The sequence below is a fragment of the Anopheles maculipalpis genome, chromosome 3RL (genome assembly GCF_943734695.1).
Source record: "Anopheles maculipalpis chromosome 3RL, idAnoMacuDA_375_x, whole genome shotgun sequence".
Lineage (NCBI taxonomy): Eukaryota > Metazoa > Arthropoda > Insecta > Diptera > Culicidae > Anopheles > Anopheles maculipalpis.
In genome coordinates this window covers 41,477,584-41,502,577 of record NC_064872.1, presented here as the reverse complement: position 1 = coordinate 41,502,577, position 24,994 = coordinate 41,477,584, and the positions used below count along the sequence as shown (strand labels likewise).

The window sequence follows — 24,994 nt, the reverse complement described above, 5'->3', positions numbered from 1 at the left end:
AAATTACGAACAATCTACAGCTTGTGCTGTAGATATGCTAACGCTATTTTTTGTAGTAAAATCTTTAATGCCAAACAAAAAAGATGAATGGAAGGTTGTGCTACACAGAAATAGTATTGAAAAATAAAACACAATTTAAAAGCTTCCCGATTTACAAAAAAAAACCTACTGTTGTTCTGGTTCAGTAGGCAGAACATCAGAAAAGCCACTGGGCTGCCGGCAAAAGCTTTTGGTGGTTACCGAATACTGGTCCTGGTTGTGAAAAAAAAATGAATTTCATTCCACTGGAACTAATTACGTTCCACAAACTCAACCTTTGATTATTGGATGAATTAAATAAAAAAAAAACATGGCGCGCAGATAGTAATGAAACTAAAATGACTAAATTGATGACTTTGATGAATTGAATGGAAACGTTTGAAATTTAGAGTATGTTTGCAATAAATATAAATACATACCACCCGTTTTCTTAGTATAGTAGACGTAGATAAGCTATTATTCTTCTCCCTCTGACTAGAAAAATCTTATAAATGGAAGATTTATTCAGTTGTGTTTTTTTATCTGGAAATAGAAAAGAAACTTCTTTAATCAACTTGTAAATGAACCAATTTGAATATTTCAACTAAAAAGAATTAGATTAAGCTAAAGAACTGACGCCGCTGTTCTATCCTAAGCAGTGCAAACCAATTTGTAAACCTTGCTTGATGAAACAAGCAATCAATTTAGAAGGAAAGACACAATAAGCCCGCATTCAGGCTCGCATGGTTCGGTTCGTTTACTAAAGCGCTCGACCATCAAATGAGAACGCACTAATGCACTGCTTCGGGAAGCAAATGTTTGGCAACTGCATTCTTTATCCACCTCTTTGTGTTTAGTATTTATTCGGTGGCTCAAGAACTGTGGAAAGATTGGGTAGCTTCAGCATCTGGAATGGAACTCCTGATCACCATAAACAAAAACAAAACAAAACAAAAAAACAGTTGTGATGAGCTCCATTTGCAGGCGCCAGCGATAGTGATGAATGATGAAGAGGAACTTGCTTTCTGTTTTTCACGCCAGTGCGAAAGATGTACCGGACGGATTTCGTTGGTGCAAAAATTGCAATTACGAAACACAGAGTAAACATCAATCCAAGACGAACGGATAAAACTTCCATTTCGTTTCATGGTGCTTTATTTATCAACCGAACATACCATTGAAGAACTTTTCTTGCTGTATTTCTTTGCGAAAAGTTATGCATTGCAAAGAAAACTACAATACCTTCGAACCAACTTTAATTAAATTTTATGTGGCATCTGTCACTATAGCTTAAGAGAATACATGTATTATGTATCATAGGTCGTTTTAATCTTATTTTTTAATGCTTCAAATTGAAGATGAAATGTAAATTAAATGTGTGAAAAACATTCTCATGCTAAAGAAAAGCAATTATGGTTAAACGGTGGGACCGCAACTACTGTTCAATATATCTCATTGTACATTGGTCACAATATTGGCGAAAAAATAAAAAAATATACGTAAATTTACTCTACTTCATCATTCTTTTAGAAGGATGAAGTGCTACAGAAACTACAATGTACGACGATTACAAAACTACTCCCAGCCCAGCTCAACAACGTACACCGATTCTTGATGTGATCCGAAAGCCAACTGCCAACCATCGCAAGAATAAATCCAACTCCCAATTCTAAACCCTCTGCACCCTGGCATTCTCAATCTTTCCTGCAACGATTGCTTTTGGCACGTGTTATTTGCTCGTTTCTCCAGAAGCCATGCTGCGGATGGATACTGCCGTATGCAATGCCACAGCGAAAGCCGGATGCCATCAACTGTATGGGGTTTCCTTCTTTCGGCACGACAAAAGTCCCATTTAGCAATGGAAAGGATGCAGCATTACTCGATTTGGTGATAGATGAGGGTATTTGCTTTTGAAAAATAGCATCACAAAATTTAGCAGCGCCTGCCAGCAACGCAATGGCGTTGATCGTGGTGGAGCATTGTGCTGCTGTGCGCGTGAAAATATGTGTCGCAACCTGTGTCTGCCCGTGACAGAAGTGGAGCAAATGGATCGTTTTATCACACGCGACCTCAACCGTCAAAATGGGTCGGTGCATCCGATGCATCCGTCAAACGATTGATCTATTGCTCCCGGTGTGTCTAGCTCAACTGTAGTATACGCGGCGTACGGTGATAGTTCCATTAATCACGAGCCCATCACAGTGACTGAAGCATCGACTGATGGTTGTGCTAGAACCCGTAAGACAAGGGGCTTATTTTAGCAGCGTTCTATAAATCATACCTCAATGGAAGTGGCTCGCATTTGGCCATTATGACATGCAACATAAGAATTTTAAAGTAGATGATACCTACAACAACTCAATTATCGGTACAGCTTTTTGAATAAATAAGCTCTGACACCTTTCTTTGTATATCAAATACGCACTTAGTTAAAACATATTCAAGTAAAGTCTTTTTTGTTTTTCAAAGTAACACTATCTGAAGCTAATTTCATCACATTTTCATATTTTGTTTTACCGTGCAAAACAATCTTCTGATGCGTCACAGGAACTTTCTTCCCCGCACTGTGATTCCTTACAATTTCAATTTCAAATTCCAACAACACAAACAAACGTATCGTCCATTTTTCTGCCACATGTAGACCAAACCATTTTATCACTGTTTGATACACCGGGGCCTAAGTTTGTGATCCGCCTTCGCAAGGTCTTTTGCCCAGTTTCGCATCTGAAATGGCACTGGAAATAATGTGCCAATTCCAGAAACCCACATTACACATAATGAACCGCATAAAAATGAATGATGAACGTGTAGCTGGCGTTTCACATGGCCAGAGAAAAACCAACCAACGCCTTAATGTATCGGTAAGCTTGAACCGAGACGAGCTGCTGTAGTGCACGAAATAAACGATCCACCAAGGAAAATGTGCGTTTTTTTTAGCAAGACGTGTTTGTAAGTTAAAGACTTTCTTAGCAGCAAATGGGATGGCTTAGGATAAGCGCAATCGTATTGTTGTTTCAACTGCTAGAAGGCTTTCTTTTTATTGCTTTGAAAATGAGCCCACCCATGGGGCACAAACTTTTCGCTTCAACTATACCTGTAGCGCCTTAACGGCGCAAAATAATTCACTTTTTAATTCTCTTTTCCCTGGATCATGGCGATGGTGTGATTTTGAGGTACGGTTGCCTGTTGCAACCGTATTTGCCAAACAGTTGCAAGCAACAGGAAACTTTTAATCGAATGCTGCACCCGAATAAGATTACCGCAAGCTAAGTACGAGCCGAGTAAGCCATGCATATTTAATTTGCTTTTATTTCTGTCCATCTACCAGTTCGATTCGGTGTCTTAGGCCTTCTCGGTACAAAACACAGCGATGCTTTCGGACAAAATTTGTCGAACGTCTAATTGGCATGCAGCATCATACCCCGTACCCCGTGTCCTTTTCAGTTGCAGCTGTGCGAGTGCGCGTATTGATCGCCCCGGGGCCAAATGTTTTCTCCATCGGTGTTTCCCAAATATTGTTTCGAAACCGCATCCGTGCTGATGCCCAAATATAGATTTAGTCCCGGGGAATTATGCGGGATTTGTGCAAATAACTCTACCGATACTGCTGTGGAACAGAACGTGGAATGTGTTGCGAGCGAAACGAAAAACCAGAGTGTGAAATAGAAAAGGATGGACGTGTCATTGTTTATGCAGGGATGCAAATCCATCCACCACCACAAGCCCGATAATGGTTCGAGAGCTCGGTTAGAGCTGTGCACGCGTTTGCTTATCGATAATAATCGAAATGAGTGAAACGGTATGGGAGCCACTGCACAAAGTTATAAAGCTCGATGAGATTGCGATGATAAATTATTGATAGCTGACAAATGACGAGGAAGGTACGAGGTGTTGTTGCATACCAGGGCGATACATTATCATGTTGCGGTAAAGCGCAAACCTTTCGGGCAGCAGACATAAGATGCAAATGAATACCTGAAGGGATTTATCGTGTTATGTCTGTGTGTTCTTTAACACACGGCCTCACCCACTTTCACCTAGGTGGTGAGTTATGAACGGTACCACCGGTCCCGCAGACACGAGTATTCGTTTGCTAATGCAAACAAAACGCACTTGGAAAACCACTTCCACCCTAATGCGTTAATGCGCGCCTCGCTTCCTTGCTTCCAAGTACGGACGCCGTACACCATTAAACGGAATTTCCAAACGCGAATAGTACGATCGATAGGAGGCTTTTATCCAACAGATAAAACACCCCCTTAACCAGACCGTATGATTAGAGAGCTCTGTCGATTAAGACTGAGCACACACCGCTCGTAAGCTTCACACGACGCATGTTCCACGCATGCTGTCGAGCTGCTCACTTAAACCCTTCCGCCTTCAATGAGCGGAATATAAACTCACAACAACAAAAAACCGTAAAGCCAAACTTCGCTTTGGTGCGGTGAACATTTCGAGCAGTAATCAGGTCCGCGCGCCTGTCGGCGCTCACCCGGCTGGAAAATGTTCCGACGCTGATTAGCGAAAAGCCGCAGCTTCCTTCTAACTGTTTCCGGCTTGCATTGCTGTTTCCCAACCTTCGTGCCACAATTTCGAATGCCACGCGAAAATCGTCAGCTACCGAGATGGAAGGGCGAGCGAAATGATTTATGAGCCTCAGCAAAACGTTCCTTACGTTTCGACAGCGGCTCGAAAGATAGCGACACCTAGTACCGTCGGCTAGCGAACAACAGGATGAGACAGGTTCCCGTTTTCGACTAACACTGGCTACTTGATGAATCCTCTTGCGCAGGATGGTTCCCATGACAAACTTCACTTCCGTCGATGTCACGAAAGATGTCGCGTATAGAGAGGATGGTTTGCCTTTACGGTGCAGCCATTTGTTCGCACACATTCGCTCTTACGACGGTTTGAAGCGGAAACGACACACATGACTTGGTGGAGAGTAAAAAAAAAAGAGCCTAAAAAGGTTTACAAATAATTAAATCCAAACTTTAGCGACAGTATGATTTGCATAAAACAACAAAACACAAACCGGTTGGCGCGTAAATCTCTAGCTGGCGGAAGAAATGGAATAACATTTAAATCAGCGTATACATGCGGCATACACTCAAATTCTTCTAATTAATTTAGGTGGATGTTGTACGCAAAGTTTTTGTCTCAGTGTACATACGAACCACATTTGTGTTTCTCTATAAAAACCAGAATAGTTATCGAACTTTTTTTTAGCATTCTATTGATTGTTTTAAATGTACAATTCTCTCGTTTCGATGCAATCATAAATTCAAAAATTCTATTGTCAAACCCCCAAAAATGATACACAAACACACGCTGATGGCCGGTGGTGAACGTAGTGTTTGATTACTAAATTCATTATCATATTTCGTCGTTCGTACCGCGGCATAGTTTTTTCTAGCGAACGGAAAATAATAATAACAAAAAAAACCCAAGCTCTTTTCTGTCCAATACATATTTGTCCCAAAAAGCTAGCGGCAACTAGACGACATAAGCGTCACTAATAGCCCTGCACAACTGCAATTGATAAAAACATGTTTGCTTTCGTTTCCATCACACCATGTGATGTGAAAATATATCGCACATCATCGTACAGGCTTCTTGTTTATCGTGGAAAATTGTGCGTCAAACGGTTTCGTGTCTTATCGAAGGGGTGCCATATGTTGCAGGCCGCATTAATTGCTTTGATAAAACGTGCAATCAAAATGTTATTTGAATGATAAGAAATATGAAAACACGCGCACCCAACTGTACTACGATCGATAATACAAAGCTGAGGGACAATAATGGTCGATTTTGGAGGGCATTTTATAAAGATCCGATTAATTTATTTTTTGAATTTCAAAGAGCTCGATTTCAATTTACTTGGTTTAGATATCAGTATCGAGAGCGTGCAATTATAGTCTAATAGTCATTTATACACGGTACACAGTTTATTTCGGAAATGACACCAAACATTATTCGAACAGCCTCATACCAACGACATGAGGACACATTTTCGATCGTTTGGATCATTGGAACATGATACTTGGAAAGCACCGAGAAGCCACACCATTCAAGTGTCTAGTCCTTTACACATGTGCAGGATGCAGTATGCAATCGGCACCCTCCAACGACATCAAACAGCGTCAATACACCAACATTAATGCAGCAAGCATTTCCGTACAAGTGCATAACTGCAGCAGCATTGCTGCAAGCGATGAAGTTCGATGCTCTTGCAATCCTTACCAAGGCCTGTGTGTGTGTACGATAATAGTTTTGTTCAGACTTATTCCTAGTTCGTTAGAGGATGAAATTAGCTTGCCTCGAGCTTTTCCGAAGCTTGCAAAGGAATGCATCTGTTTGATACTTAGTACGACGGTTCCAAATCCGAAGGACACCATCAAGTCAAAATCGGATCATTTCAATAAATGGATGTCGCATTATTGTAATGCATCAAGAAAAGGCCTTGAAACCTACAACAATACTAAGTAAAAATCTGACTGACACAAACCATTTCACTTGCGTAATAATAAATAAACGAAGATAACAATGATTTACGAAACTCATAAATTACATCAAAAGCAGCATTTTACAGAAAAATTACAGACGAACTGTAACGCCTGCCCATGGGAACGTATAGTTGTCACACACACACACACACCAGTAAGCTTTTTTTCACATCGTTCAAGCTTTCGTTCATACTTTTTATTCATTCCATTAGAACGACTTTCCCATACTGCTTGGGAACTTTCGTTCCCATTACAAATGTTGGAACTGTGGCGCACAAACCCTAAGACTGTGTACCACAATTCATCACACTTTATCATATGAACCAGTGCACCGAAACATGCAGACAAACATATTCAGCAGGTGTGTAAATGTACGTGTTTGGGTGTGCGCGTGCTGGTGCTTGGTTCCATAAAATTCATCATTTATGCATACTTCGAGCGATACTGTGCGAGGACACACGTTCGCACATATGCGGTGGAGCTTCGAAATTGAACGAAAGAGACTGAGCATCACATTTGTGTGGCCTGCTTTTCGATCTGTGCCATGTGTGCCCCTTTTGCCCGATGCTGTGCAATGCTCTGTGTCACAGTAAGAGTGCAAAAGAAAAAGAATGAACGAAAGCTTAAAATAGGCTAAAACTAAAACGAGCTTTCAGCGTACTATGCTGAATGTAGTCTCATTTTATTCGTGCGCCAACAAGTTCAAATCAAACGGCACTTGAGTTCTAGCTGTGCTACGGCTAAGCCGGCTAGTTTTCAAGCAGAAGTGCATCTTAATTTTAAATTGCAAAAATAAACAAACTGACGAAATCTGAATCGGGGTGTTTTGAGCCTGTCAACAGAAATGTGTCTTTTAATACAGAGGATTCTAGTTGCAGTTCCATGGTTGAAGAAAAGTTTAATTTGATTTAGTCTGTTTTGTTTTTTTTCCCTGTTTTGATTCTTGTCTAATCTGCTTTCCTCCCAGTTGGTCTGAGACGTTTTATGAACTTTCGTTGAATACGAATTTGAATACAAAATTGTTATAATTGAAAAGCTGATTTTTTGCATGGAACCAGTTTTTACACACACACCGAATATATTAAATGATAGATAATTCATAGAGAATTTTCTTTGGAGTAATGAAGGATTTGGCCGTTAAAATCAATTCTTGAAGACACAAAAAATGCATAATCTAAGCTTTTATGGTTTGTTGTTTCTTGTTTGTTTGTTTGCACGATTCAAATCATGCCATTTCTCTGATTTTGTTCTTCAAAAATCCTTCACTTTTATTATGTTTTATTGAGTCTAGAAATTGTGTTGACAAGGATCAACAGTTCAAATAAGTTCCCTTTTGCAGCATTCGTTCCACAAAGTTTGAATAAAATTTTAATCTATCTTACTTATTGCTTTGTGTGATAAGTTTTACTGAATGTATTTTGTGCCTTTATAAAAGAAGAGATTTGTTTGCATTATTCTGATCAGCGAAGAGCGATCCTATAAAGCAGGAGTTCGACAAAAATTCGTTAGAAATTGGAGAATGAATAATACCAGTCAGTAGACAAAGTTTCATCCTACCATATACTTTATTATTATGGTTCGATGAAGACAAAAAGTTCTACTAAGGTCGGCTTAAAATTAATTTTTTTGTATACGATTTAAAGCCATCACATAGCTGACGAAAGTAGCATCCAACTCTTCCAAGATGGTTGCACTTCCGAAAAGCTACAATATTTCGAAATTCAGTATGGATTTTTTTGTATCTGCTTCCTTGTACGGGATCTTATAGAGCGTTGACTTACGAATACGTTGCACCTTACTACATCTCTATCATATGACTTGGTACGCAGCTGGACATGACATTGTTTGCCACACGAGGTGTAGTAAATCTGGTACAATAGTTTACCATACAAAACCATGTGCACACGCTTAAGCTACAATTATGCCTTCCAAACTAAGACGCGGCTTGTTGCTCGTTCTCAACCACTTTTTTTTTCATCAAATTCGCGCCAGAACCGTAACTATATGAAACGCTGGAAGTGTAAGCAAACGGGGTAGAGAGCAGCATGGCACGAGCGCGTGATGGGAAGCGCATGGCAAAGACCAACAACACGCGGAACGGTGAGAGTGTTTATAGTCAAATTTTCCGAAGGACCCGAAAATAGAAACTCGGCTATTCAAAATTTCTATTTTTGAAAATTTCTGAACTCCCCGATCCGCGCAATACGGCTAGCACACGACCACAATCATCATCGGCGTCATTCGCCTCATCACACAGGCGGTATCATTGCGCGTTCGCTGAAGACCGCGACGGTCGGTGGTTTGGATTTTGAGTGTGAAATTTCACGAGCAAACCCTCTGAACCGTACTGGCCCTCTCCATTTTGAATCGATAAGCATCGCTGGAAACATGAAACAAATAGAAAGTTATTTTATCAGGCAAAATTATTGGCCAATACCTTTCTTTATTGCTGTAAATTCTTGTGGAAGGTTTGCTTTATTCATTTCATTTGACTACTCAACACTTAATGCAAAGATTGTTGTTTGCCGTACAGAGATTTTTAACTACAGCATTCTTGAGAAAATTATCATATAAAAATAATTGAAGAGCAAGTCGATTGCAGTTGCTTATTGAAAACACTTTGCTCAATTCATAAGAGGCGGAAAATAAGTTTAAAATCATTGGTATTTTTTGATCAATTATACTTTTTTGGGGCATGAGCGTGTACAACCTCGCCTATTAATTACACCCAACATGTGTGTCCATTGTTCACAGCTCATTAAGCACTTTTATGGGCAGTGATAACGAACACAAATGGCAATTGAAACTAATCCAAAGTAGCCATCATCGTCATCATCAAACCGTATCCTACCTAATCCTTTGACCCATTTTATTGTATTTCTACGCGAATTTTTCGTTTCTCCATTCAAGCCTCCACGAAATCCAATCCGACCACTAAACCCTAAACCAGCTTGAAACAATCCTTAATGGCAATTTAATCCGCCCGAACTCACTAGGCCTACAACGCGAAAGCTGCGGCGAATACAAATACAAAAAAAAAAAATCTGCCAACCCCGCAGCTACGGCGACTAGTGCGCACCGACCGGGCGAGATGGGTTGTATATAATGTTTCGCTAATTTTATCGCTTCCATAAATTGTCGATCGAACATTAATGAGTCCTTCGCCCAAATTGCCAAACGATGATTATCGTGCCGTGCATCCGTGCGGGTGATGCAGGAGCGCAAGCTCTTTCAGCTGGAATCATGTTGCAAATTCACTCGCTCCGAACGGCAGACAAGGAGCCACCCCGCGTTTCGCGAGTGGAAGCACAGTTTTGTCCAAAAAGGTTATTAGGCGCAACACAGGAACCGAAGAAGATGCTGCACCATTCGAAAAAGCATCGCCGGGCCCGACGCTCGTTCATCAAAATGGGTCAAATCGCTTAAAACCACGGGCACTCGTTGTGGGGTAATAACAGTAAATTATGCTAAAATAATGTCCTTGCGAGAACGATCGATTCAAATGCATGGCTCTCGTCGAGCTGCCATTGGTCTGGTACGTTCTGAAAGATGCATTTGAAGTCATCGGCGTGGAGCAAAATTGTGTGAGCGCGTATATTCAATGCTGGGGCCGATTTGGGATTTTGTTTTGTTTAGGACGTCTGTCGAATAAATTGCAATAAAGCAATATTCTAATTATTCTAATACATGGAATAATCCATATCTTGATCCAGAAAGCGATGAACTTTGGTAGTGACACTTATTTTCGTTTTTACCAGTGCTGTGATCGTAACACGATTGGGCATTTTGTTTTCTAAATAAAAATCGTCCCAACACAACACACTAGGATGTGCCACTCAAAACCCATACCTAACTAAACCCAAAAGTGAATTTGGCTCCCCTTGGAGGGAAAAGATAAAAATAAAGCACGCGCGCGAACTCACCTATAATAATAAATACAGTGCAGATGGTACGATATTTCGATTGTAGGAACTACGTGCGGGACAGCCAGCATACGGTCACCGATGGCTCGGAACGCGACCAGAGCGCACTGCTGTAGCCCAGCTTGAGGACAAATATACGTAACAAAAGGTTCCGGGTTCCGAGTTGCGAGCGGCGAAGACACGATTGCCGCCACGTTCCGCGTCACGCTGCGCCGAGTATTAATAATAATTGAATAAATATAACTCTTCGTGCATGAATCTATATTTAGCCGTAAACGGTACGACGGAGAAAAACACTTCCAGCGGTTCGCGTTGGCCAGAAAAACGCATGGGAATAGTGCTGAGAGCAGCGCTACCGAACTACACTAAACTATCGATCACAGGACTGTTTCGTACGTTAGCTGGGAGCACAGTTTTTTTGGTTTAATGTTCTTTTATGATGGGATTACACTTGCCACATGCAAAAGAGGAAGCACAATATATCGTTACGTAATGGTACGCGAGTTTTCATCTATGCCGTGGCCCACTTTTTAACGATATTTTGCAAATAGCTCGGCATGTTCGTTGACCCGTCCGTGGTACACTGTCGCACAGCGATCGAATGATCAGATCGTGGTTTGGTTTTCTTTACCGAGCTATTCATCTTTTTCGATGAAGCGCTTTAGACAGCTACAGATTTTCAAATGCCAAAAATTTACATTCTAATTTTTACGATACGGCAAAATGTGGAATGATTTTACGGTTCAAATGATGCAACTACAAACTATTGCTTGTATACTAATCTAACAGGTTTTTCTTCAAAATACAACTATTTAACTAATATTCCAAACAGGACCACTCTATAACCTTCTAAAGAAGTTACAAAAACGATGTTACCTTCGGCCGTAATTAAAAAAAAAAGACACACAATTTGACTGATGTCTGTGAGGAAAACTTTTTCAACAACCGGTGCACAAACCTATACGGAAACGAAACCAGCGCCGGGACCGAAACGCAAACCAAACCGGAACGAAACGGAGAGTTTGAAAAAACGGAAAGGAAAAACCAAAAAAAGCCCAGCCGGCGGTCCGGGCAATAAAAACCGAGGCAGCTCGTAAGCGCAACCAACTATCCGCGTGGTGGTTCCCGTGAAACTAAACTGGCCCCCCTGTATGGAAAGGTGCGTCCCAAGCGCCAGACGCATTCCCGACGAAATAAGACAAGCCATGCAACCCGCACACAAACACCAACGCGATCTAGACACGCGCAAAGGGAAGCACTTTAATCAGGGTGACGACGACAAGGTGCGCTCGGGCCAAAATGTTCAGCTTTGAAATGTAATCCTGCACATTTGGCTAAAGCGTGCGGTAGGGAAAGAAACCACGTCGGGGTAAAAACAACGAAACAATACATAAGCGGGTGGTGAATATCGGAAATGGTGAGTAAGGTGAAAATGGATTTAAACACACACACACACACACACATTAATGTATCGTACGAGGTGAGTATCGTGATGCGCCATTAAATTGTTGCGCAGCAGCGAAGCTGCTAAACGTTGAAAGCTCAGTAAACAGTAAATTCTTGAAATGAAGCACTAGTTTTCTGTAATGTAATTCAAAATTAATTACACATGGTACAACACAATAGGGTGGACCGGTGGCAGGTGATAACGGCACCGGCCTTCACACAACAAGACTGGAGTTCAAACCACATTCGGACCGTTCCCCCTTAGTGAGATCTGACTTAGAAGATCGTTAAGCCAAACAGTAGGATACAACACAATACTTAAGATTGCGTTAAACTTAAGATTGTGAATACTTAAAAAGTAAAAATTATAATTAACTCCACCTTAATCCAATATTCCTACTTTGGAGTACCGGAAATTCTTCCCATTATCCGCTTCGATGGGTTCAACTGCGAAAATCTATATTTGTTCTATTCAAGTAACTATAATCACGCAATGCTTCGTAACTATTTGACACCTTGTGTAAACTGGTTCATATAACAAAAAATTGACTCGAAAAAATGAACACTTTTTCTGCTCCACGTGACACTTACTCCCTAAGAATTGTTAAAGAGTATCACGTAAAGAAAACCTATCGTAACACGGTCTCTGGAACTAGTTCGACCGACATTTACCTACAGGTAATTAACGAATGATTTTCAAAGGAAAATAACATCGTAATGGGAGAACATCGTAAGGTTTTAGAACAGGAAATGCGCACGGTTATTGACCTTACGCACACTAACACAAATGCGGACCCTTAATCCGAATATGCCCGGTACCTGCAAACAAAAAGGTAGGAAATGGAATGCATAGCTCCTAATATAGACATGCACCAGGCCAACGTCCAGACACTTGGAGCTCGATACTGAAGCCCAACAAATGCGTGGTATAAATATCAACGGTTTAAAATAATAATGTCTGTTACTTCGTTGGTGTACATTTTTGAACTAGCATTAATTTTGAACAAATGCTTCCCTGCTTGGGGTGGAGCGGTGATGTAGGCGACAGCGGCGCCGGTCTTCAAACGGTAGGACCGGGGTTCAAATACCACACCCTCGTAGTGAGGACTGACTATTCAACTACGTGTTATCGGCAAGTCTAGTAAACCATTCGATGGTCGGCCGGACCTAGAAGGTCGTTTAGCCAAGAAGATAGAGAACTTCCTTGCTAGCGGTTAGCATGCATTACTAATAGACATAATCAAACCGAATGTACCTAAGTGCTTATATCGAATATTAATCAGCTAAATATACCTATTCGGTTACAGTTAATTATGACGGAACAATGCCGTAATGTAAACACCACCAACCCGAAATGCCCGAAAAATAAGTAACTGCTTTTTTTTCCAAAATGGTTTTTTTTATTTTGAAAAACGTCACCAGCTACAAACTTTCATCCGACCAACGCTCGATGCTCTACTTGCTGGTGCACAACAAGGTGCCACACGGACTGCTGCTCGACAGGATGAATCGGTCTCCTTCAGCCTGTTCATTCTGCTCCCAGCCAGAGACTCTGGAGCACAAGTTTGCCCTGTGCGCTAGGGTGTCTAGTGCTTGGAGCATACTGATGCAGGCTATGGAAGCCATCGTCCCAAACCACAACCTTAACTTCCCTTCCCTCCTCTTACCTATTTTAAGTCACATTAGCATAAGTAAGAGGATTCCTATCCTACGTTTGTTTGCAAACTACATCATCCACATTGTTGGAAACAACAATGCTGCGATTGATGAAAATATCCTTAAGTGTTCTTTGTAAAACCTGTACGTCGTCCCTACATGTACCTCACTTTTCTTTTGTTAGCTTGTTTTTAAGTTGTTTTAAATAAACAATGTTTAAAAAAAAATTAGGCAAAACGAAGGTCATCTGCTTCGAAGTAATCCTCTTCCGATGCAATGCACCTGTTCCAATGCACCTTCTCCTACTCCTCGAAGCAGGTGGAAAACGAGGATACTGGGATGTCCTTTAGTTCCGGCATCGCTGCGACTTCTATCTCCGAGAAAGTGTCAAAACGGTGTCCCCGAAGCGGCCATTTTAGCTTGTTGAACAGCCAGAACTCAGCTGGTGCTAAATCTGGCGAATACGGCGGTTGCGGAACAATATGGTTGCCAGTTGTTGCGAAAAATTCCCTTAAAATGACGGCACTAGGCAAGACTTCACCCGCTTCAACCCCAAAACATCTTTCAGGATGGTGTTGACCAAGGCTTTGGAAAACCCAACACTTTCCGAAAGGTCTCGTATCGTCAACTGATGATTGTTGACCACCAAATCCTTGATTTGTACGAGGTGGGCGTCGTCGATCAAGGTGCATGGTAGTCCCGGACGGTCCTCGTCTTCGACCTTCTCACGGCGTTTCTTGAAATCACTGTACCATTCGTACACGTTTTTCTTTGACAAAAATTCTTCCCCGAAGGCTTTTTGTAACATCAGCAATGTTTCCACAGCGTTTATTTCATTGCGCAGACAAAATTTGATACATGCGCGCTGCTCCACAAACTTGAACATGGTCAATATGGACCAAAACACTTGGCGCAGCTCCGAAAACAAATTGTCACTCCTAGCCGGGTTGAAGTTGTGACTTGAAACGTGGCAGAGCTGTCAAAAACATACATAATGACAAACGAAAAATAAAAACAAGGAACTTCTTTTGGCACGTAAAATTTGACATCCAATGTCATTTTACTTTTCGGACACAGTACTATTTCATGTTAGTATAAATCACGTTTAGTATAAATCACGATTTAACGCTTTGAGCAACACGGAAAGCCCGTGCCTTATGAATAAAAAAAGGACTTGGATGATATTGTTGGATTAGTGTTGTGTTTTATCCCACAGATGTCGTAAACGGGCGGACAATCAAGGGAGGGGGGCATTGTTATTGTACTAAGGCCTTTAGCCGCGTGACACGGAGCGCTTATATGTTGTTCGGAGGCCCCCCTACCTCTATTTTCGCATGCTCTAAGCTTCACAGCTGGGGACCTCGGTAAAAAAACAACTGTTTATTTAGCTTGCCGTTAAACTCACTACTTGGTCTTATCAGTAGAAAGTTTAGCGGAAAATATAAAATCCAGAAAAAAAAAACATTTTGCATTCAATGTTGTCCGCAAGCCAAAATGAGTTTGACATCATTCATCAACCTGCTGCTTTCCAAACTTGAAAGACTCGGGATCAGAGGTCGGTTACTGTCCTGGTTCTCGTCCTACCTTTGGAACAGAGTGTATAGAGTCAAAGTGTCCTCGTGCTTGTCCGACTCCTTCGCAGGCTCCTCTGGAGTTCCTCAAGGTCCTAAGATCCCCTGTGATCTCATTCAGTTACACCCTCTGTGATACAGTTATGCGTCGTGTATCTTCTGTAAAGGATCTAGGTGTTTGGCTTGACGAGACACTCGCTTTCAACACCCACGTTGATTATGTTATAAGTAAAACTTACAAATCAATGGGCCCTGATTGTTAGGTTATCGTCCGAAATCCGTGATCCCCTCTGTCTGAAGTCCCTCTACTGTTGTTGGGTTCGATCTACCCTGGAATACGCAGCTGTGATCTGGTCACCTCTAGGCTCAACCGCGATTTCCAGACTAGAGAGTGTTCAACGCAAATTTACGCGTGTAGCTGTTAGGCGCTTCCTTACCGGTTATCATCTGGCTCTCCCTGCCTATCCTGTTCGCTGTCGCCTTCTGGTCTTCTGCTTGAGCCCTTGGAAGAAAGACATTTCCATATCCGTGCTAGCTTCATTGTAGGGCTTCTATTAAATGAACTAGATGTCCCGTCTCTCCTGTCCGCTCTTCCTCTTTACGCCCTTTCTCGTCGCCTTCGCAAAAGAGCTCCTCTATACATCCCATTCCGCCACACTCTCTACGGCACGAACGACCCCTTTCTCAGGGCTCTATCGGCCTTCAACAACACCTACCATCTGTTTGACTACAATGTATCTCTGACTCGCTTTCGTGTTCGTCTGCGCGACTCTTCCTTTCTTTCTTCACAATCCTTCCTAGCACCCTCTACCTCCTCTTCCCATTAGCTACTTAAGAATATTTTTTTTGTTAAGAGATTGTTGGCGGACAATTGAACATTATAAATAAATAAATGAATGCTGCTGTGAAATGCTGTGAATGTTCTGCAAATGATTTGATTTAAAAATTTAACTGCCACTGTCATGGCAAATGTGAAAAACAATATTTACTAACAATTCTACTGTGTCATGCTAAGGCATGCAGCTTGCTGATTTACAATAATTGCATTTAGAAATTATTTAATCGATCTATTACTACACGCTTTTCATGAAGTATTTTGATTTACCATTTTCAGGAGATACCACACAACTTCAGGAAAATGAATAAATTATCTCTTCGGATTTGGTTCACCAATATTACTGAACCATAGCTCACGGAACAATACAGAAACAAAAGAAACGAGTGGCAAAATATTTCGAATATATTTTCCTATAGAATAGAACTGTTAAATCCTCGCTGGAAAAGGATTTTTGACCGCCTGATTCGCATGACAGCCTTCATCCAGGCCTTCCCCTTTCGTCAACAGCAATGTCTAACTGGGCCGTCAAAATGCTTCCCGCATGTCAATTTTTTTGCTCCGAAATCTATAATGGATTTTGGTCCGATGCCAAAATGTCGAATGTGCCGAAAACCGGCCGATTCGATTCTCAAGGGTTGTCTTCTCCTTTCTGTCCATCAAGACATTCGTTTTAGGTCTGTGTATGCCACAATCGGTGTCAAACAAAGTGCGACCGGTTTCGATTCGATTGAACCTACCAAGATGCTGAAACTGCAAATCTAGCCTAACGAGCGACCAGCCGTTCGAACATTTCTGCTCCCAAAGGTCTGGGCCGGTGTTTGCTGGCTGCACTTGCACCATACATGCAGCGCCAGAAGCGACCACGCCTTAATCTCAAAGAGAGCTCGTAAGCACGGAAGAACGATGAAGAACACGCTTTTACCGAAGGGCAGCCATTGGGAGGAAAAGTTGTGCAATTTTCTCTGGCAAACTTTCAACTCTCAAACCCTTGTTTTCCCTCAGCACGCTGGATTTCCTAGCTTCACATAATGTCCCTGAAGCGCATTCCCAAAAGTCGCACTACCGGCCACAACCCTTTATTCGGCCCTTAACCGATTGTGATGATGACGATGATGCAGGCGTGCAAAAGTTTGCTCCAACTGATGGGAAGCTTTTTCCCACTCGTGCCACAATTCTCTTGCACAAGCTCATTCTGCACGATTGTCTTTTTTCTCGTTCATTCACTCTTTCTCTTTCGCTGGATCGTATGCTTGCTTGCAACAAGCAAAAACACAACTGAAGGAACTTCTTCCCTTGCTCATAGTGAACGAATGCTGCCCTAGACTTGCCATTGATTCTCTCTCCATCGGATTACCAAATGCAATGTGTACATCTACAAAAGCCGTGTGCACAAAAACAGAGCAGGGCAAAAAGGTTTGCGGCAGCTTTGCTACATCCTTAGCGTGGTTCGTAGCGGGGCAAGCAGAAGAGAAAATTATTCCACACGTTTGTTCGCAATCACTTTTTCTTCCTGCTACGCTACGCTAGCACTTTATATTACATTGGAACAACTTTTTTTCATAACGTTATCAACATTTAAATTCTCCAAATTCACTGGTTTGCTTCGAAAGACCGAGCAACCTATTGGTGTCATGAAACATTCTATTAGAAGCCAATAACAGATGCACTGAATGCGTTGTAAAACAAGTCAAGCAATGCAGCATGTATTATGTACTTGTTGAACAACACTTTTATATGTGTTTTTAGTTTGACTTTTACTTTGTTGTTCGTATTATTATTCGTAAAATTACCGATATATTTATTGTTGAATTTAATATTTAAAAAAATGAATGGCAGCTAACTTACAGTGTTAGGATTGAACAGCACCAAGAGATCTAGAAGTACAAGTAAAGATGAAGTTAAAATACAGAAATTCGAAATTTTTAATCATAGTTTCCAAAAACCATTTGATAGTTCAAATTCATAGGTTTAAATTCATTTGAAAATTAGTAAACAAATGATATAAAATAAATATAAATGAAAACGCATTAACTAACATACCCGCAGTACCATACTTTTATACTAATTGATTTGAATTTCATATCGATAATAGTACTGACAGAAATAAAAATCTCTATTCTATCTCAATCAACAAGGTAAAGGTACTAACAGGAAATATAATTGAAGACAGCTAATAAAATACACAATCCAGGATAACAATCCGGAATCGATGAAAAGGTCATAGTAAAACCAATAAATCCCATCCATTCGATCCTTCCGCACAATTCAAGGGGATTTCTTCACCCTGTCAATATTTGTGTGTGAATTCTTTTTGCTTCCCGACCTAGTTAGAACGCCGTCAGGCTGCAACGGAGAGGCATAGTAATATACGAAGTCATACCCTAATAACGAACGATAACGTCGTTGCTTGACGAGAAATGCTCATGGGTACGAGAGAAACGAATAAAAGGTTCGGTCCAGGATTCCGTTACACGTGAACGAAAAATTGGACTCAACTTCCGGTCTTGGAGAAGAGACTTGAGAGGTTTTTTTTATTTTTTTTGATACCACCACAAGGTAAGGAAATTGATAGAATCCAATAATATGTAAATAATACAGCATCCTTCTTATCGTCTTCAATTTTAACGCACAAAGACGTCCGGTAGCGGTATCTAACCTGGTTCACCCTAGCCTGGTCCTAACGTGGATCGCTTCGATTTAGATTGCAATGGAAAAGAACGGCACTAAAATGGACATTTTGAACAGAATATATACGTTTTCCACCAAGGAACGGTACATGTACGGGGCAGATAGTTTCATTGAATGTACTCGGAAAAATATTTATTTGAAATTATCTTTACCTATTTTTTCTCCTTAGCTAATAGGCCTACTATATCACGCCAGTCATTGCATGGCTTAGTAGCTGTTGGATATTGAACACGCCAGGAGATAGGCAATCCGCCTAACACGAACACACAAACTAACGCCATCTATGCGTAAAAGTAGGAACTACCATCACCATATTTCAATTACTATATGAATTAAGTGATACAAAATTAATACATCACTAACGGAGCACGACGGCTCATGAATTTTAGAGAAGAATCTTCAGCAAAAGGCTTTTGCAGTACATTTTTTTTCGTATCCCGAGAATTCTGACATCTTACCAAGGTCCGTGGCGGGTAGCTGAAGTAAGACACTTCAGAGCGTTCTCCGGCAGTGTCTCGAAGCTAGGATTCAAATTCTCTTTCTGGAGTAGGCCGTAGCCCTAGAGTAGCCTTGCTGTTATCACGTAGTTGGATAATCAGCGCTCACTAAGAGACTACGATTCGGGTGGTACTTGAACCCTGTTCCAGGCATGTGACAAACGGTGTCACTGTCGCCTCTATAATTGTATTGAGGCACCACCATAGAATAACTTTAATACTGTCAATTTTAAAAATAATTTCATTATTTTAAGCAATTCTTCCAGTCCGTTCTTTGTGAACGAAAAACCAAAACTATCATTTGCTTCCAAGGTATGATTATATCCGTCTCTTTAACCTTCATTAGTTTTTGTCGGCTTCCAACAATACAGGCAGTTTATGGCGTAAAGCGGGGAGTTACTTTAAATTTAAAGTGAAAGGATTAAAATTAACATATGAAAATGTGTCATGTATTTTACAATTAATCGATCCCAAATTAGGAACATGCAGTCATCGACAAAAAACGAAAAAATAGCCTAGTTTTTTAAAAGCATAAAAGCAAGGTTATGAATTCATCTGACGCAATACAACAAACATAATCTTTTTTTTTTTTTGTTTTCTATTTGTAAAACCTACTTCAAAACTTGGGGAAAACGAGAAACAAATTGGTTCGGTTCGGTTCGGAACTGCCAAATGTAGTGTCGTAAGTATAGGTAGTACGTAAGCGTATAGTGGAAGCGTTAGATGTAAGTACATGTATGTATTAGTAAGAAGGAGAATAAACCAGTCAGTCGTAAAACAGCACTTGAGTGAGCAACACCTAACTCCATAGCACCAAAGTTTTGATAAATAAACATGTGGTCGCGTATCAAATTTTAATTTTTCAACCAAATTGTATTTATTAGGGCATGTCCTACTTACAGATTTCAACTTTAACAATAGCTTAGCTAGCTAGCGCTTTTAAACTAGTTTGCTACATTTGTGTTTCACCTTACAATGAAACCCCTCACAATACTCTTCTTTAGCTTGGTAGTGCCAAAGAAGAAGAAAAATAGAACATGCATCTCTGTTTTGTTAGTTTTACGACACTATTTACTGTATTTTAATGGATTCTGTAGTTTCTACACAAGCACAAAATGTTGCTGGTGCTTTTTTATGTTTTGGATTAATTATATTCGCAAGAAGCATCATAGACGATAGTTTTATATATGTATGTTAAATATGCCCAAAAAATAAAGTGCTGCATTTTTATGTTAAATGTTTTTATTACACCAAATGTCTCCTACTCCTCGAATCAGGTGGCTGATATTGGAAAATGAGGAAAATCATCTCCAACGAAATGACCACAGACACCGCTATCGTTTGTCAACTTTGTATGTTGCTTGTGGCTGTCTTTGTGACGTTGGCCATATCAAGCACAATTAATCCAGCTGTGTGATCTGCTGCTACGTGTCCAAGGGCACTGGCACAGACGCATCTGCTTGAATTCACGTTATATCTTTCATTTTTCCGTACCGCAGGTTTGCAAGTTTTGCAATATCGTAAAACACCACATAGAAAATAGTAAACCAACAGAGCTCGAAACGACCATGCTGGAACGAACCGTGCCTTCGGGAAAGAAGGATATTTATAATTAAGTTGGATTTACCGCCCGTTATTGATACATCGGTTTGACGAGTAGTGCACACGGATGATGGTCCACCGTGGCCACCAACACTCTCTGGAGATTGTATTAGTTTTCCATCTGGTACCAGGTCTAAAATGACCAGCAGCAGGACAACCAGTGACACGACTAGAAGTTATCGGTGGCAAACGAGTTTGAAACTTCAATGGTACATGCTGCTGAAAAACGGCAATTTGCATTGGCGGTAAGGATGAACGGGATTAAACCGCCTGAGCCATAGTTTGCTTGCACATACACCCACGTACAAACAGAACCTAAGTGGACATTCAACATCCGACTCCATGGTGGTTTTACGCTCGCTGTTGTCCTTTTTTCCTTTCTACTCATCAACAAAAGGTCGGTTATTGAATTTCGATGCAATAATTCAACATCCAATGATAGGAAATTAGATTGCATTTCCTCCTCGGCGGACAAAACCATCGTGTATCTCACTAAATTCGAGGATCTATTGATGGCTTCAAACAGAAGGACTTCGCACCTTTCGCTATTGGTTCGACTTTGCATGGTTAGAATCAGCGGCAAGCGTATCAGGTGCAACCTATCCAGGCCGAAGATCGGCTTAAATAATGAATTATTGTCTTGTGGAAAAAGGTAAGCATCTTTGTGCCTGTTGATCATGAATCGAATATGTTATTGCTGTTGCTGTGCTACGTTTATTGACAATGGCATGTTGTACTAGTAGTTATCTCAGAACAAGATTTTATTTTGCCATAGTAATAGGAGTTATAAAACCAATACGACCAGGCTATTCACTGTATAAAATTATAATTTATATTATAAAGTATTTATAAGCTTTTAACTTCTTATTCAACCTTCGAACCTCGGAAAAAGCTATGAATTTCAACAATGGTCACGTGCAGCTAAAACGAATCAGCTTTCATTGACTAGCACAGAGGACCTGCTTGGGCCCCCTGTTGTAGAACTTTTATGTTAGTGAGATAGACTCTTGTCTAGCGCCAAACTGCAGTCCTAGACAATTGGCAGACGACGGTGTTATATCTTTTTTGAGCAGAAACGCCGATTAAATTTAACTGGCTTTACAAAGCACTCTGGATAATCTTTCCGAGTGGTCTGAAAACCTTGGTATCAAGTTCTCTCCAACGAAAACTGAGATGGTAGTCTTTTCTCCTTTTAGCGACACGGGAAAAAAACAGGGAGAAAAGACTTTATGACCCGAAAATTGATGTCGTTTTGTATGGTGAAAAGATATCAACTACCGACAATTTTCAATTCCTTGGAGTATGGTTTAATTCAAGGCTAAACTGGAGTACACACTTCATCTATCTGGTGCAAAAATGCAGTAAGAGAATCAACTTTCTAAGGACAGTCACAGGATTCTGGTGGGGCGCACATCCATCAGACGTCCTGAGACTGTATAAGACAACGGTATGGTATGCTTCCATTGGGTATCCAATACGCCGATACTCAAGCTTGAAAGGCTACAGTACCGCTGTCTTAGACTCGCACTAGGGAGCATGAAATCCATACACAACATGTCCCTAGAAGTGATGACCGGAGTGATGCCGCTCAAACTTTGTTTTGAAATGCTGTCGCTTCGCCTTCTAATCCGTTGTTCAGTATCAAATCCCTTGATAATAGAAAATTTTGAAGCGCTTCTAGAGACAGGTTCTAAGAGCAAAATCCTCAAGATTTATGAAGATTTTGCTGCCCTACAAGTGCATGCTAGCGCATCACAGGCATTAAATCGTGCTGCCCTTCCTGAGAACAGAATCCTCGTTGCGCGAGAAAATTTAAACCATACCGAATGATCTTCGCCCGAGAGTAGTTCCAGGCATTTTCATGAACAAGTACGATCATTTAGACCAAATAATCCAGTACTACACTGATGGATCATCCTCTGAGGAGGGCACTGGCTTCGGTGTTTTTAGCGAGTTCACCGAGGCATTTTTCAAATTGAGGCAGCCATGTAGTGTTTACACCGCAGAGCTAGCCGCAATCTTGTACGCACTATCCATGATAGCAGCGAGACCTTCGGACCAGTACTTCATCTTCACTGATAGCCTTAGTGCTATTGAAGCTCTGAGATCTCCGAAGGCTGTTAAGAGTCAGGATTTCCTCACCATAAAAATCATTGAACTGCTTGGCTCAATGTTCGATAAGGCGTATAAGATCTCGCTAATTTGGGTCCCTTCTCATTGTGGAATTCCCGGCAATGAAAAGGCAGACTCACTGGCCAAAACAGGCGTCCAAGAAGGCGCTTTTTACGACCGACCTATCTCGGCCCAGGAGTTCCTTCGTTTCCCTCAGCAACTTTTCCTGTCTCGCTGGCAGAGCATGTGGGAGGCGGATGAACACGGGGCGTTTCCTTTACTCAATCTCTCCTCAAGTGTCTCTGCGGCCTTGGTTCAATGGGCTCTCTGTAGACCGGACATTCATACGGATGATGTCTCGACTTACGTCGAATCATTTCGCATTGAATGCTCATCTACAGCGTATAACTCTGGCCCAGACAAAAGTGTGTGGCTACGGGGACGGATTCCACGATATGGATCACCTTCTGTTCTTGCGTCGAATTTGAAACTGCCAGACCTCCTTGTTGAGCGCAGTCGAGCATATCGCCCGACGACCAGGTACTGAAACTAGAAAAGTTTTGGCTGCATGATAATCAGCTACCGATTTGCCAGAGCCAAAGGTCTTGTCCTAAGATTCCAAATTCCCAACATCCTTCCAATCCGACAATCCCTTATTGTTGCATGTTGTGTTGTCTTTATTTTATGTGTTTTTTGTAGTGCCACGGGTGATTTGTTGAGCACTCGAGGACGGTTACAACTCTACCTTAAGAAGGAGGAAGGCGTATTCCATAGTACAATGTTCTCTAATCCAGTCCAGCCTTGCCACAACAAGTTTGACAGCGTTGGCGTTGGGTTCGGGGTGTTTGGCGGGTTCATTCTCGGGTGGCTCTTACTGCTGCGAGATGCAACTTGTCGATCACTCTTAGATTGGACGCTGCTGCGTTGCTCCAAGCACGCTGCTGCGCCAGAGCGTGCTTGGAACGTCACTGCTGGACTGCACTGTACACAGATGAATCCATGTTTGTCCTGTTCAAATAACTCTGCTTGTTTTGTTACAGTCCAGACCCGCAAATCCTGAGGTCAACAAAATAATAGCCACAACACGCCACAATAGGCGAACTAAAAGTACTCAACCGTCATCAATAGAACAGCCGCACCAAAACTATCGGATCAACGAAGACATCTACCAACAACAACTAAAATAGACCAGGACATCAACCACCCACCCAACACTCATCCACAATCGAGCATGCCCAGGATAAGGCAGAAAACAGGGAGGAAATGCCCCGCTAATCTTGTTGATATACATAGCCATCACATGCGGTGCTGATAATACGGCGCAAGCCGTCATACTTAAAATAAATAAATAAATAAAATATTTATAACATTTATGTACTATATAAGATGTTCTAACCATTATTTACTAAATAATAAAAAACAAAAAGTAATTGTTATGTCATAAGGCCAGGATGTTCTACTTCAACTACAAAAAAGACACATATATTAACATCAATCTGATCTTATTGTATTGTGTAATTATAAGTTTGGTAGACCGCAATCCTACATTACAGGAAATGTATAAACCAAATGCCAATTCAACTGGGAAAGGAATACAAAATTGAGGTCGGAAATGGAAATATTATGATTGTGCTGAATAAAACTTTCATATGCTTGCATCGTTGGATAAAGGCACGGAGTAGCAAGAAGCAAATGATGCACGAGTTCGAACCTACGGAAATAAATGATGAACTTCGATGCACATCGCCCGGAAGCGGAAACTAAACTAAATATGTGGGTCACGTTTTGCCCACCAAAGATCACCAGTTACCAGCCGAAACGTGTCCTCGAGCTAAGAAACTTTCCAAATGCATCCAACAAGACCATGAATATGACGCTTGAATGGTGGAAACAAATTTTGCAAATAAAATAAAAAATACGCCACAAGCTGTTGAAGCAATTTTCATAATGATGTCGAACCAAATCGATGCATCCGATGTAGTTGCCGAGGATATAGTGTTGACATATTTGGATTCATACTAGGCTCATTCGATCAACTCTGCCGACGTGTTGATTTTTATGCCCACCGGGAACAGAGCTGGGTTCTGTGATGGGGACATTTCTCCTGAAAGCTCATCAATATTTCCGTAGCGCCGGT

At 41.2% G+C, this 24,994-nt stretch overlaps 2 protein-coding genes across 4 annotated transcripts in view; both read right to left on the bottom strand.

The window, feature by feature from the left end:
• LOC126565725 (guanine nucleotide-binding protein subunit gamma-e) overlaps positions 1-24,994 on the bottom strand; it is a 377,807-nt gene that overhangs the window by 33,950 nt on the left and 318,863 nt on the right. The gene's annotated exons all lie outside the window — the stretch shown is intronic.
• The window catches only part of LOC126564633 (ankyrin repeat domain-containing protein 13C), a 250,773-nt gene that overhangs the window by 124,352 nt on the left and 101,427 nt on the right, over positions 1-24,994 (bottom strand). The gene's annotated exons all lie outside the window — the stretch shown is intronic.